Source organism: Tetrao urogallus (assembly GCF_951394365.1).
Source record: "Tetrao urogallus genome assembly, chromosome: 2".
NCBI lineage: Eukaryota > Metazoa > Chordata > Aves > Galliformes > Phasianidae > Tetrao > Tetrao urogallus.
Window position 1 is genome coordinate 100,794,483 of NC_136814.1, and position 13,256 is coordinate 100,807,738.

General features: G+C 40.4%; 1 protein-coding gene across 1 annotated transcript in view; it reads right to left on the reverse strand.

Moving 5' to 3' along the window:
• The window catches only part of LDAH (lipid droplet associated hydrolase), a gene marked incomplete at both ends in the record, with an annotated part of 103,928 nt that overhangs the window by 20,030 nt on the left and 70,642 nt on the right, over positions 1 to 13,256 (reverse strand). The window lies entirely within an intron of this gene.

Genomic DNA, 13,256 nt, shown 5'->3' on the forward strand with positions numbered 1-13,256 from the left:
CACCACAATCTTCAACAACTTGTTCAACAGATAATATAAATTTTACCCTACAAAAAGTTACCCGAGCTCATTTCATTTCCCCACCGCTGTTGGCTTCAGATTATGTTGACTCTATCAACAAGATTGTGGCTGTAGGTGTAAATTTATTATGCCCCACACATCAAAATATTGCTCTATTTTGTAACTTAGTAGGAGCTATGCTCTGGAATGGGTACAAGGAGAAACATGAAGCCAGATTTTTACTTCAAGGCTTTGACAGTGCAATTTCAAAAGCTTTAAATTTGGAAGAACACCCCTATATGATTTTCCAAGGTGGACAAATTCACTCACAGGAATGGAGTGGAGAAAGACTTCATATGCCCCCTACTTCTGCCTTCCCCTGATTCTGTTTTTTACCTACAGACAACCTGTTTCAGATGCATTTTTTCCCCTCAGTTTTCCAAGTCGAATGTCATTTAGTTATTGTATTTTCCAAATACCACTTTCCAACTGGCTTCTGTCCTCCCTCATGTTTTAGGCATTTAATATGTATGATTAAAACCCACAAATCTGAAATGCAATCAGATCCCACAGCAGATCCCTCTGGTTCTTCACAAATCTTTGGCAACTCATTTGTAATACAAAGGAATATTAGAAAGTTGAAATATCAGAGCCAGTAAAAGGACATCCATTTTACAACATGTATCATACATGTGAGGGGTCTGGAACACAGGCCATATGAGGAGAGGCTGAAGGAGCTGGGAATGTTCAGCCTGGAGAAGAGGAGGCTCAGGGGAGACCTCATTGCTCTCTATAACTTCCTGAAGGGAGGTTGTAGTGAGCTGGGGGTCAGCCTCTTCTCTCGTGTCATTAGTGATAGGACCAGAGGGAATGGCTTCAAGCTACGGCAGGGGAGATTCAGGCTGGACATGAGGAAGTATTACTTTTCAGAAAGGGTGGTCAGGCACTGGAATGGACTGCCAAGGGAGGTGGTGGAGTCGCCGAGCCTGGGGGTGTTCAAGGAAAGGCTGGATGTTGTGCTGAGGGACATGGTTTAGTGGGAGCTATTGGGAATAGGTGAACGGTTGGACTGGATGATCTCTCAGGTCTTTTCCAACCTTGGTGATTCTATGATTCTATGATACAGCTGTAGAACTCATAAGAGCTTGTTAAGGCAAAGAATAAACAACAAAGACTTTCGAAATCAACAAATATTTAGAAGTCTCTTAATGAACTAAACTTTAACATTAACCAAACTTTAAAGCTCCATATTTTCAAAAAGGCCTCAGGCCTTTAAGGTTCTACAGTGCCTCTATTAACCAGCAGTGCAGACTTCTCCACTGTGGAGTTTTTCCCCTTTGGAAGCATTTCATTCTGACTGCTGTTCACAGCAAGACAGTGGACGGGATGGGCTTTGGCTACTAGTACTTCCAGCTACTAGTTCCTATGTAATTCAATAAAACTTTTAAATTAGTGTGTTAATATTTACATTTGTTCAATTTCTAACTACCGTTTGCACAACACTTGTCATTGTGGATGACAAAAGTGCACTATTTCCCCAGGAAATCCCGTGAAGAATTCCATTCTAATAATTAACTGAAGTTTTATCTGAATCTACTCTGTTGCACCTTATCTCTGCTACCACAGATATTAAATTATTATTCGTTTATTTGAAATCTCTTATGTTGTTGACTTTTCTCTTGTTTAGTCCAAACAATTCTAACTTATCATATTTTCAATATCTGTCATAGGATTCACATACACAATGCAGATATCTGAAGTTTAATTTTTCTCCCTTCACATCTGTCCTTTTCCCTTCTCCAAGTCTCTCTTTCCTGAGCAAGTTTCATCTCTTCATATTGATAATCTGATTCCGTTCGTTACCTACGTACGTCTGTTAGACCAACTAACAAATAGCTTTTTATTTTATAAAGACTTGCAACACTACTTCATTTTTCATACTTTTGTAATTTATATTACCTGCATACCACCTAGCTCAGCTACCATTCTTCACAGTGCTACTTTGAACTCTTAGAAGATCTCTGTCCTTTGACCTTAATTTCACAACTTTCAGGAGGGCACTTCTGCTCATAGCTATATGCAAGATTTTTTTAATTTTTCCCAATAAATTCTTAATCATGTATTATTTACTAAGTATGTCAATGTGAGTAGTATCTTCATACCTTAAGAAGCCAAAGCCCCCATGATGTTGGTTTGATTGACAGCGATCCAGCCTCTGCAAACCCATGCATTCTTGCAAATATTCCTTTTAGGAAGTACAGTGGTTTTAATAACCATGTCTTGAGCCTTGTCAAAAACAAGAAATCTCATTCCATTGTGGTTAGTTGTAACAATCTTCCACTATCTACAGCTTGTTTCCATACATCTTTCTTTCTCACGCTGACTTTCCAGTTTCCCAGGACATTTCTGATGCTCTGCCTTGGAAAACCATCATTTACTGTCAATTTTTTTTTTTTTTTCACAGAATGCATCTGCTATTTCACCATTTGCTATTTAATGGCTTATTGCTGTTACTTTAGACTATTATTTGTGTTGGCCAAGGGCTGCAGTAAAGACTGGGGACACATTTTGTCAGGTACTGGCAGTGCTACACATAGAAAAGCCTGAAACGATGCTTTCTTATGTCACACGAGGGAATTCCAAAGAGCCTCCAAAAATTCTTGGTTTCCCTCTCCCAGAATGCTTCACTGAGGCCTTCCTGAGTAAATTTGCCTAGCAGCAGGATAATTTCACAATAATCTGGTATTATGAAATGCCTGAGAAATATTTTACAACACACAAAACATTGGCAAGTTTTAATCCCCATTCCTGGCTTCATTAAAGGTAAATTGTACTGCATATAAGTAAATTGGCAATTTGTTGGTAAATGCAGCAAAAGGGAAGAGATCCTACTGAAAACTGACTGCCTGATTATTATTTCTTAATTAAGAATTAGGTGCACTGTGCGGGACTGCTCAAGGTCCCAGTCAGGAGTTTGGTTTTCAGTGTGTCAGAGGCTATTCAAACTATCAGGAAAAACATCCTTTCTGTTCCACAGGTTTAACAGTCTATTTCTAAATCAGTGGCTGTGCAGCACTGAATTGTAGATATGCATGCAGAGATTTGCTTGTTTTTCTGAGTGAGGGAAATGAGGTAGAAGAAGAAAATAGTTTAATTTCAATGGGAAGATTCTTGCCAAGGATTACTATTTTCATGTGCAACAGAAAATCTGCACCTTGACATGTTATAATACGACTCTTGCAAATGTTCTCTCAACTCTAAAGTCAAATTGCTTAAATTGCAAAATGATTCATCAGTTCTAAGTGGGATTCTCATGCTCAACTGAAATGCCTTGCATAAAGCAGACTGAGCTTTTGAAAATATTTTTTCCTCAGGGACTGTATTAGTGTTTGGTTGGAGCTTTTTTCCTGGTCAGTTGCCTATCTTATTGTAAGGGTCTTCACGGGAGTGCGACACTGGTTTCCTTTCCAGCTGATCCTTTGCTCTTAAGGAAGCAATCTCTGTCATTCATCAGACAGACTGAGAACACAGTGGTACAAACTAATAATACCAAACAGCAGTGTAATTTCCTATGGGGAAAACATATTTTCTGCTGGTAATTATTGCCAACAGCAATCTTGGAAATATCGTATAACATTGTTTAAAACATCAAACAGAAGGAACTGCTTAGTGTCAAGGATGACTAAAGCAGGAACATGGGCATCCACACATGCACACACACATTAGTTAAAATGTTGATGTTTAGAGGCCTAGAAGATGTAAACATTGACTTTTGGTGCTGTTCAGTTTACACTTGAATTTAGAATGAAAATATTCCAATTAATACAGAATGATTAACACAAATAGGCAGAACTAGCTGCATTTGTTATGACAGATTTATTTAATCTGCTTGGTACTAAAGCTGCAGAAAGATCAGAACTACACAAGAAAACCGGTCAGCTGTGCTTGAGGAAGTGTACTGATGGCAAAAAATAAACAACAAGTTATTCAACAATAATATTCAGGTGCTTTACAAACAACAGATGCTTTGTTAGGGAGTGTGAAAAACACTAATTTACTTTGTGTGATGAAGCATGTGCACTAGAAGTGAGCTGTGTGCCCGAAACTGAAATGTCTGTGGACTTAATCCTGCCCTGAATTACTTGGAAGCAACTCCCATTATCTTCAAATGACAGAACTAGCCCTCGGCTGGGGAAATTAATCTTCAGTTTAAGTTTTCACACAGAGAACAGTTGGCTGGGATGGTGAGATATCTGCTCTGTTCCAGATTTTTGGTTGTAGCAAGTATCTGCTCTCTTCTTCTGTAAGAGGGAAGGGATGGGACTGGTGTTGGTGGTGTTTCGTCCTTCAGAGAGAAGACAGGATGGAAAGTGTGCAGCAAGTCACCATTCCCACACTGTGCTTTCTGCATGGGCTCTACTGGGAATACTGCTTTCCTAGACAAGTGTTGAAACCACTGATTCGCTTTATGGAGATCTGTTTTAAGTGGCTTTCTGGATTAGAAGGTGATGCTGAACTCCCCTTGTGGATGCCGGGTGCCGGATGGAGCTCAACGACTTGAGTACTCCCTCCTGTGAATGGGGTGAACTCTGAGGTGGAGTGGATTTAATAGATAGGAAAGCTCATTGTAAATACACTTAATCATTGCTCTAACCAGTAAGCAATCTTGTGAACTGGAATTGCTCAAGACAAACCAGCATTTCCTTCAAAGACCCATAACAATGCTATACAGAGATGTTCATCGTGTGAAAGTTAGGAGAGCAGACAATGAGCACTTGTGGATGTCGTCCTGACAAGAAGCAAAAGCAAACCATGTCATGGATGGATAATCTTTTTTTAGGAAAGACAGGCCAGCAAGGCCAGGTGGTCAGGTTGCTCTTTATGTGAGAGAGTAACTAGAATGAATCGAGCTCCACCTGGGGGTGAATGATGATGGAGTGGAGAGCTTGTGGGTGAGAATTAAGGGCCGGGCTAATATGGATGACACTATTGTGGCTGTGTATTATAAGCCACCTGATCAGAAGGAGGAAGTTGATTAGGTTTCCTCAAACAACTGGAAATAGCCTTATGATTCTGGGCACAGGTTCTACGGGAGACTTCCACCATCCTGATATTTATTGTATTAGCAGCATGGCCAGGCATGCACGGCCCAGGAGGTTCCTGCAATGTATTGAAGATAACTTTATAATGCAGGCGGTAGAGGAGCCAATGAGGAGAGGTGGGCTGCTGGACTTTTGACCCTCATAAAGTTTGATAATGATACACAGCTGGGAGGAATGGCTGATGCACCTGAATGCTATGCTGCCATTCAGCAAGACCTGGACAAATGGGAGAGTTGGGTGGAGAAGAACCTGATGAGGTTCAGCAAGAGCAAGTGTAGACTCCTGCAGCTGGGGAGAAATAACTGCACGCATCAGTACAGGTTAGAGAGATGACCTGCTGGAGGTAAGCTTTGCAGAGAAGGATCTTGGTGTCCTGGTAGACAACAAGTTGGCCATGAGCCAGCAGTGAGCCCCTGTGGCCAAAAAGGCCAATGGTATCCTGGGGCGCATTAAAAATAGCATGGCCAGCAGGTCAAGGGAGGCGATCCTTCTCCTCATTCTGCTTTGATAAGGCCACATCTGGAGTACTGTGTGTGGAGTACACTAGAAAGAGTCCAGCAGAGGGTGACAAAGATGATTCAGGTCCTGGAGCATCTCCCATACGAGGGAAGGCTGAGTGGTCCCTTTTAGGAGTATTTCCCAACATCCATCCTGAACCTCCCCTGGTGCAACTTGAGCCATTCCCTCTAGTCTGTCACTAGTTATAAGGGAGAAGAGGCTGACTTCCATCTCACCTCAATCTCCCCTCAGGTAGTTGTAGTCCTCAGTTTTGTAGACATTAATCTCCAAGAAACTTTAAGATACAATCTGTAGTTTCCCCATGAATATGGCATAAGCATGTGCTTAAGTACTTAGTTGGGACTGCAGAATATATACGCTATCTTGAGAACAGACTTAAATTAATCAAGTTAAATTCCCAACCACTGAACATAACTATGACAGAACCATGAGCTCTACTTTCAATATTACTTGGAGAAATTTAAGCAGACATCTCTCAGGGAAAAGGCATAGTCTACTGTGGGATCTTTTACCTGAACTCAGGGTGTTTTGTATTGAGCCTTAGGAAAACAAGGTGACAACAGGCAGATGACAGTGGGTAACAAAAAGCAACTGTAGCTGCTAGCATTTAACTGGCATATACTTATTTTCAACATCCTTTCCACTTTGCTGATTACCCTTTCCTTTCAATGCCATTTGCAAGGTATTGCTAGACTCCTTGCAAGTCTGTGGGAGTAAATCAGATCCCTAGGGATGAAACCGCACCAGGGGTGAATAAACAATCTCCCCTTCCCAAGCCAAATCCCAAATGGGCCTCACATTTCATGGAAATTATCAGCAGTTCCACTATCAAAACATTCACGCCTTATGAGTAATATTTACGATGGGAGTCTTTTACATTGAGTTTTTCCCCCAAGAAGAGGAATAATTAACAGAAATAAAACCAATGAGAAATTTCCACATTATTACTATTATTTTCACAAGATTTTCACAGGAAAGTAAAAGATTTTGCAAGTAATAAAAGTCCTTGTTAAATGTCTTTCTTTCTTTTGGAAATGAGGTAAATTATGAAGCAGATTGACTTTAAAAATAAATAGGACTATAAATATATAAAAGTCATTGCTTTCCTCCAGTAATTTAATATAAGCATCCTACTTTTAAATGGGGAAAACTTTAGTTCACTCCCAGAAAGAATAAAGCAGATGTGAGCTTTTTCCATCGGCTGAAGTGCAGCCTTGGTAAGGTGAGTTGTCCGACAACATTAAACAAACATTTTAGTCAGGCATCACACAGGAAAATAAACAGTAGCAGAGGAAACATGAAAATATTAAAGGCTGTTATTCTTTGGCCCCTTTTCCTGTGAAGCAGGTGATAAAATATTACTATGTTTCCACAGGTAAGGAAACACTCTTAAACACTCTGCAGAAATACATATTACGATCATCACTTAAAATGTCAGAAGTGGATAGGACTCAACTGTGACAGCACACAGGAGCCTGCAGGGAAACACGGCAGGAGCAGGACAAGGGGAAATGGTTTTAAGTTGAAGGAGGGAAGATTTAGGTTGGATGTCAGGGGGAAGTTCTATACCAATGAGTGGTGAGGTGTTGGAACAGCTGCCCAGAGAGGCTGTGGGTACCCCATCCATCCCTGGAGGTTTTCAAGGCCAGGTTGGATGGGGCTCTGGACAGCCTGGGATGGTATTAAATGGGGAGGTTGGAGGCCGGGGGTTGGAGCTTCATGATCCTTGAGGCCCTTCCAACCCGGGCCATTCTGTGATTCTGTGAGCAGCTTTAGCACGCTGGGTCAGACTGTGGGCTGTCTACAGCAGCCTTCTCATCCTGTGCTGGCATCCTGTGCATTGTGCTGGCAATTTCTGCTCTTCATGAAGTTCTGTCCACCTATACATCGTCTCTGAAAATCTATACAAATTTAGCTATAAAAGTAAAAAAAAATATCCTTAGAATGATTTCTTCATTGTAGGCAGAAGTTTACCTATGTAGCTGATGAGGTTTCTGCAAGTTGCTCATGATGAACGTGTCTAAATATATATTTATAAGGTTAAACTAGTGGTCAAGAAGGTTTCAGATCTAAAACTGTTGCCTTGAGATGTACCTCAATGAACAGTTCTGCCTATGATCAGCTACGGGATTCAGGGCAATGGCTCAGTGCTTGTCCTGAGCAATGCTCCTTGATGCTCACTGGTTGTCTTGAATATCAAGTTATTTTTAAAACGTTTTTGATATAAAATGACATTGCTATTTCAATGTACACTAAGAAGATAACTTTGACTAATACTGCATAAACTGCTAGTAATTAAAAAAAACACAGATCCCACAGATGAAAGTAGAATATAATATGCAACGTCCCCTTGGCCTGACATGCCTCAATGGAGAGTTTAGTTCCATACAACTCCAATCCAAAGAGCTCTGCCTTCTGTGCTAGAGTTAGAAGGGCTCATTGCATCTTCCATTCCTTTGAAGAGTTCAATTTTAATTTCAGTGTGAGAAAACACCATTGTACATAGCTTTCTAAAGAACCCATTAGAGTGAGCAAAGTGCTTATTTCACCATTTCACATGAATTTGTTTACAGAATGCTTGCCTAATACTTTAAAATAATATATAGCTCTGAAAAATATCAATTGAATAATTGGAATGGCTCAGGATTGTCAGAAAAGTAATGCCACACACTGCCCTTACCTGTGTATTTTAGTTAGATAGGTATTTCTACAGCAATTTAGCCTCAAAGTAGTCTTCTCCAAAAATTTCCTGTTTTTCTTGTCAGGAAGTGGAAGCGAAGATGTGAAATGAGTTTTCAAATAAGGTAGGAAGTACACAATAGGACTATGTCAGCAGGAACCAGCAATTGTAGATTTTAATGCAGTGAAAACTTAGGATATCTGCCTGTCCTTCCAGCAGCAAGGGTACAACTCAGAGGACACTGCTTTCTGATGCCAGCAGCAAGATGAAGAGCCAATAGCTACAGAGTGGCAGTACAGACAGTTTGGGGCACCACAATATAAGAAGGACATAAAAATATTAGAGAGCATTTGAAGGAGGGCTATGAAGATGGTGATGGATTTGGAGAGCAAATTGTATGAGGAGCAGATGAAGACCACTCATAGTATCATATTTAACATCTCTTTGTTTAAGAAGAGAGAACTGAAATAGATCTCAGGCTATGATAACTCCCAAGATGGGGATAATTCAAACATAGCATTAAATTTGCCAGTTGGAGAAGAACAACTGAGTTAACACAAAATCTTATATTCCATCATCATAGAAGTCTGCAGTAACTAGAAGCCTTCATTTCACTGGCTTTTGATACAGATTTGTCTCCCAGATGCTACTTGCTAGTTCAGAAAACTCTATCCCATGATAGAACTCCCTCCTCTGTGGCATTTCAGGCATGTAATCTTGCCATCCTGTACAGATAAAGAACAGAAGTAGCCTAGATTCTCTCAGCTGGGCATCTGATCTCTCAGACAGGATTGTGGACTGTATGCAGTTTCCTAACTTAGGCTTCAAAGTAGTTTGCCTAACATTGCCTTACCACTTTTTTTCTCCGTAAAACGAATGAAATACAAACCCTCTACATGAAATCTGAATGCCTTCACATTTGGTGCAAGATACGGTTTGAATCTAATCTGTGGCGCTTTATCTTCACTCCTTGTTTTTTTACTACATCTCTTGGACTCATAAATTAAAATGAAAATCTACTGTCTCCAGCTTTCATTTGTGTGACAGCCGAAGCCTCTCTGAAACTTTCATTTCAGATTTCTGAGTTCCCCCCTCCCCAACCTGCATGAATTCCACAAAGCAGACCTTTCCCCCTCTCCATCGCTCTCCAGATTTCTCTATTCCCCTGTATGAATAGGTTAAACAAACAGGGAGATTCCTCAAGGGAAGTCATAGGTTCAAGATCACAAAGGACAACGACGTTTGGGCCAGTTGGAGGTTTTTCTTGCTATTGTGCTTATCTGTATCTTCCCTGTCATCCAGACATTAACCTCTGACCTGTGAGTCCGCCTCTCAAAAAAGCCTTGCAGTGTTTACCTATTATGTAATGTCTGTGCTTTTGTGGAAATTCTGCAGAAACAAATGGAGGAAGTTTGCCAGTCAAACTGGTGGACAATAAATCCTGTCCTATGTAGATAGAATGGTTTACTGTCACTGCTAGTCTGCTACTGGCATCTGTCACCAAATAAATGTTTACAAATTTCAAGAGGCTGGAGTGTCAAAGCGCTCCAGTATTGAACAACTATACAATATTTGTGGAATAACCATTGCTGTACAGTACAGGGGTATCCTTGTATTCAGCGTGAATACACAGAATGACAGTTCAGATAACTTAAGGTCACTAATGTTCAATTTTTCTGTCTATTCATCCCAGACATTCAGGAATGTAGGCATCCCAATTCCAGTTAGTTGTCATACTTTTTCTGCTCTAAAATTTCTTTGCCAAAAGCTTAAAACCCCAAACTGTCTTCAGATTCCTTTGCTTACTTCCAATAGGTTCATTTATATTTTTACATCTATATTCTCTATATGTAGATATAATATATATATATTCTCTATATTTGCCTCAATATTTTATTTTGTCTCTATATTTTACCCCACAATCACTTGTCTTTGCAATCCCTGCTCTCTCTCCTCTTTCTGCATTATTTCCCCTTTGGGACTAGACTTTATATCCCATTACCTTTCTGGACAGTGTGATCACAATGCTTCTGCTGTTTGACTGGGATTTCTCCATTCTGTCAGTTGTAAAATTGGGTCAGTGGAAAGCTTAGTTTGGATAAGAAGTGGGAGCAAACATAATCTGAAACAGTGGGATAGACAAGTAATACAATTCTTCCTTCACAACACCCTAGCCTCTCTGACTGCTTCACTGAGGGCCAGATTTTATTGCCACTGAAGGGATCTTTTCATAGAATCATAGAATCCCCAAGGTCGGAAAAGACCTACAAGATCATTCAGTCCAACCATTCACTTATCATCAGTATTTTCCACTAAACCATAACTCTCAGAACAATATCTAAAGGTTTCCTGAACACCTCCATTGCAGTGAATCAACCACCTTCCTGGGCAGCCCGTTTCAGCACTTGACCAAGAAGAAGTTTTTCTTAGTGTCCATCCTGAATATCCCCTGGCACAACTTGAGGCCGTTCCCTCTAGTCCTGTTGCAAGTTATGTGGGAGCACTTCATCCCATTGGCCTCAGCCCCGCTATCCAGCCTGTCCAGATCCCTCTGTATGGCCTTACTACTTCCAGGCAGATCAATGCTTTCTCCAAACTTTTTTTTGTCATCTGCAAACTTACCGAGGGTGCACTCAATGCCATCATTCAGGTCATCAATAAAGATACCGAACAGGACAGGCCTGACCCCTGGGGACCACTACTTATGACCAGGATCACCACTCAGGACTCTTGATCTCAATGGGAACAGCACTAGGTCTTATAGTTCCACTGCAATTAAGTTTTCAAGCCTCATTTCCTTTCAGAGGAGAGAAAACATTGTTGTGACTAAGCTTTGGATGTGGTAACAAATCCCTGGCAGGTTGGTTTGTTTTAGCGGACGTACTAGTCTTAAGGAAACTTTTACCATCTTTTCTGCCCTTAATCACAGCTTTTATTACGATTACAGTAATGCAACAGACATACATGCCAAAGGCAATATGTGTATTTTTAATGAGTTGACATGCAACCTTCCTGGAGAGGAGGAACATCTTAATTTGCTCAACATTTCTCAACCATATCTAGCAGTTTGTTAAGGGACAAGGTACAAATCAGAAAAGTATCACAAATTCAGAGGTTTCACTAAGTCACAGATGGGCAGTTCTGTAGGATAGTCTCAGTTTTTGTGCTAAGCTTAGCAAAGTTTTGCTGAAGCATTACACTGCTGTCCACAAAGAATACAAGAGAAGGCCAACAGGCAATATCCAGAAAGCTCTAAGGTTATTAATCCATGCATGTGGTCCTGAGTCACTGGACTGTAAAATATCATCACTTTCCAAAGATGGAATCGAAGAGGAATTCTGCCTAAGAGATGATATCACAAGCCCAGAGGAACTAGTTGCATCAGAAGGCCTATTTATTCAAGTTTTATAAGACATTGGCTCACAGGGACTTTCATTCTGGTATAATGAATTCAGTCAATAAATTGAACATAGAGATCACATCCTATGAGAACAAGCCCCTTCAGCCTGGCTTCTTGCTTCAATTTTCCTTGCAGTTTGGACACATCGGTGCACCCAGAAAAATTACCTCTGGCTGTCACGTCAGGACAGACACACTTGGGGTCTGAAAAACTGAAGAGCTGGGCTCCAACAGCAGCACATCAAATCCGCTCTCTTAAAATATTCCTGGCACTGCAGTGGTCTGTGCCAAACAGCACTTACAAACAATGACTGGCCACAATTTTCTGGAGGTTAATGCAGGCCAAGGACCACTTCCACCACAATCCTCGATGCAGATACCTGCTTTGAGAGCTAGAATTTTATCTGTGTAGACCAGAGTATTCCTGGCTTGTGGAGATATGACCCCACAGACCTTCACATACCTTTCTCCGAGACTAAACTAGCAAAGGAAGAAGCCTGAATTCCTATGGTACATATGACTGCAGAGATGTTTTCTCTTTCATCATCATAAAATTTCCATAAATTAACAGGAACTCAAACAGCAGACCATATGACTTCCATCAGGAGTTTACATTATCAACCAGCAGCCTGACTTTGTCAGGTACAGGGTGATGCAACGGAGCCACTATTCTTAGGGCAGTTTTGTACAACATAAACAGCACTGTCTGGGTTTGTCAGCAAAAACCCTGACTGCCCATCCTGCTTGCAGCCTACAGGCTGCTTGTACAACCCTAGAGGCGAGTCTTTGGTACAGAGCAGCACATTCACAGATGAGGTTAAAGGGACTTGCAAGCACAAAGTCACTCTGGCACATCTGTTCGGACGATTAGGAGGTAGAATTAACTGATAGAAGACAGAACACAACTGGAAATCTAGGAATGTGTTTTTACTACTATTAATGCAATCTAAACTTCCTTCTTGCTGTTATTACTGTGTTAGCATGTCAATTCTATTCCAAATTGTTTTCAACTGCTAGCTTACTAAAATACCTGGAGTATAGCACAATTCACGTTCTGGTTTTCATTCTAAATGTAACATAATTTATCTGAAATTATTCCCTTTCTTAAAGCTGTTCCTTTTGCTACAACATGCAAACTATGCATACGGTGTTCCATATCATTGGAAGGACATTAATCTTCTGTCTTTGCCCAAAAAACGCATTGAAATTCTGTGCACAAAGTAACTTCTATGTGTCTCTTCAGGCTGAAGGCCTTTTCCTAAATTTACTAATGCTCCAATTCAGATTACAAAAATGACAGAGAGAAAGAGTTAAATCAAGGCTTAATGAAACTTATGTGGAGAAACCTTTGTGAAACTGATTACTGATTTATTTCACTACCCAGTATGAAGGAAATGCAAAAAGTAAGGAGGGATGAATAAAGATCCACTGCAAAACTACGGTTTAATCACATGAGATACTGCTAAAAGTATACAGGTCAGGGTTTTCTTAACAAATACAGATGCTTTGGGAAAGTATTTCATTTGTTATTTTTCCTTGAAGACTTTTTTTTTTTT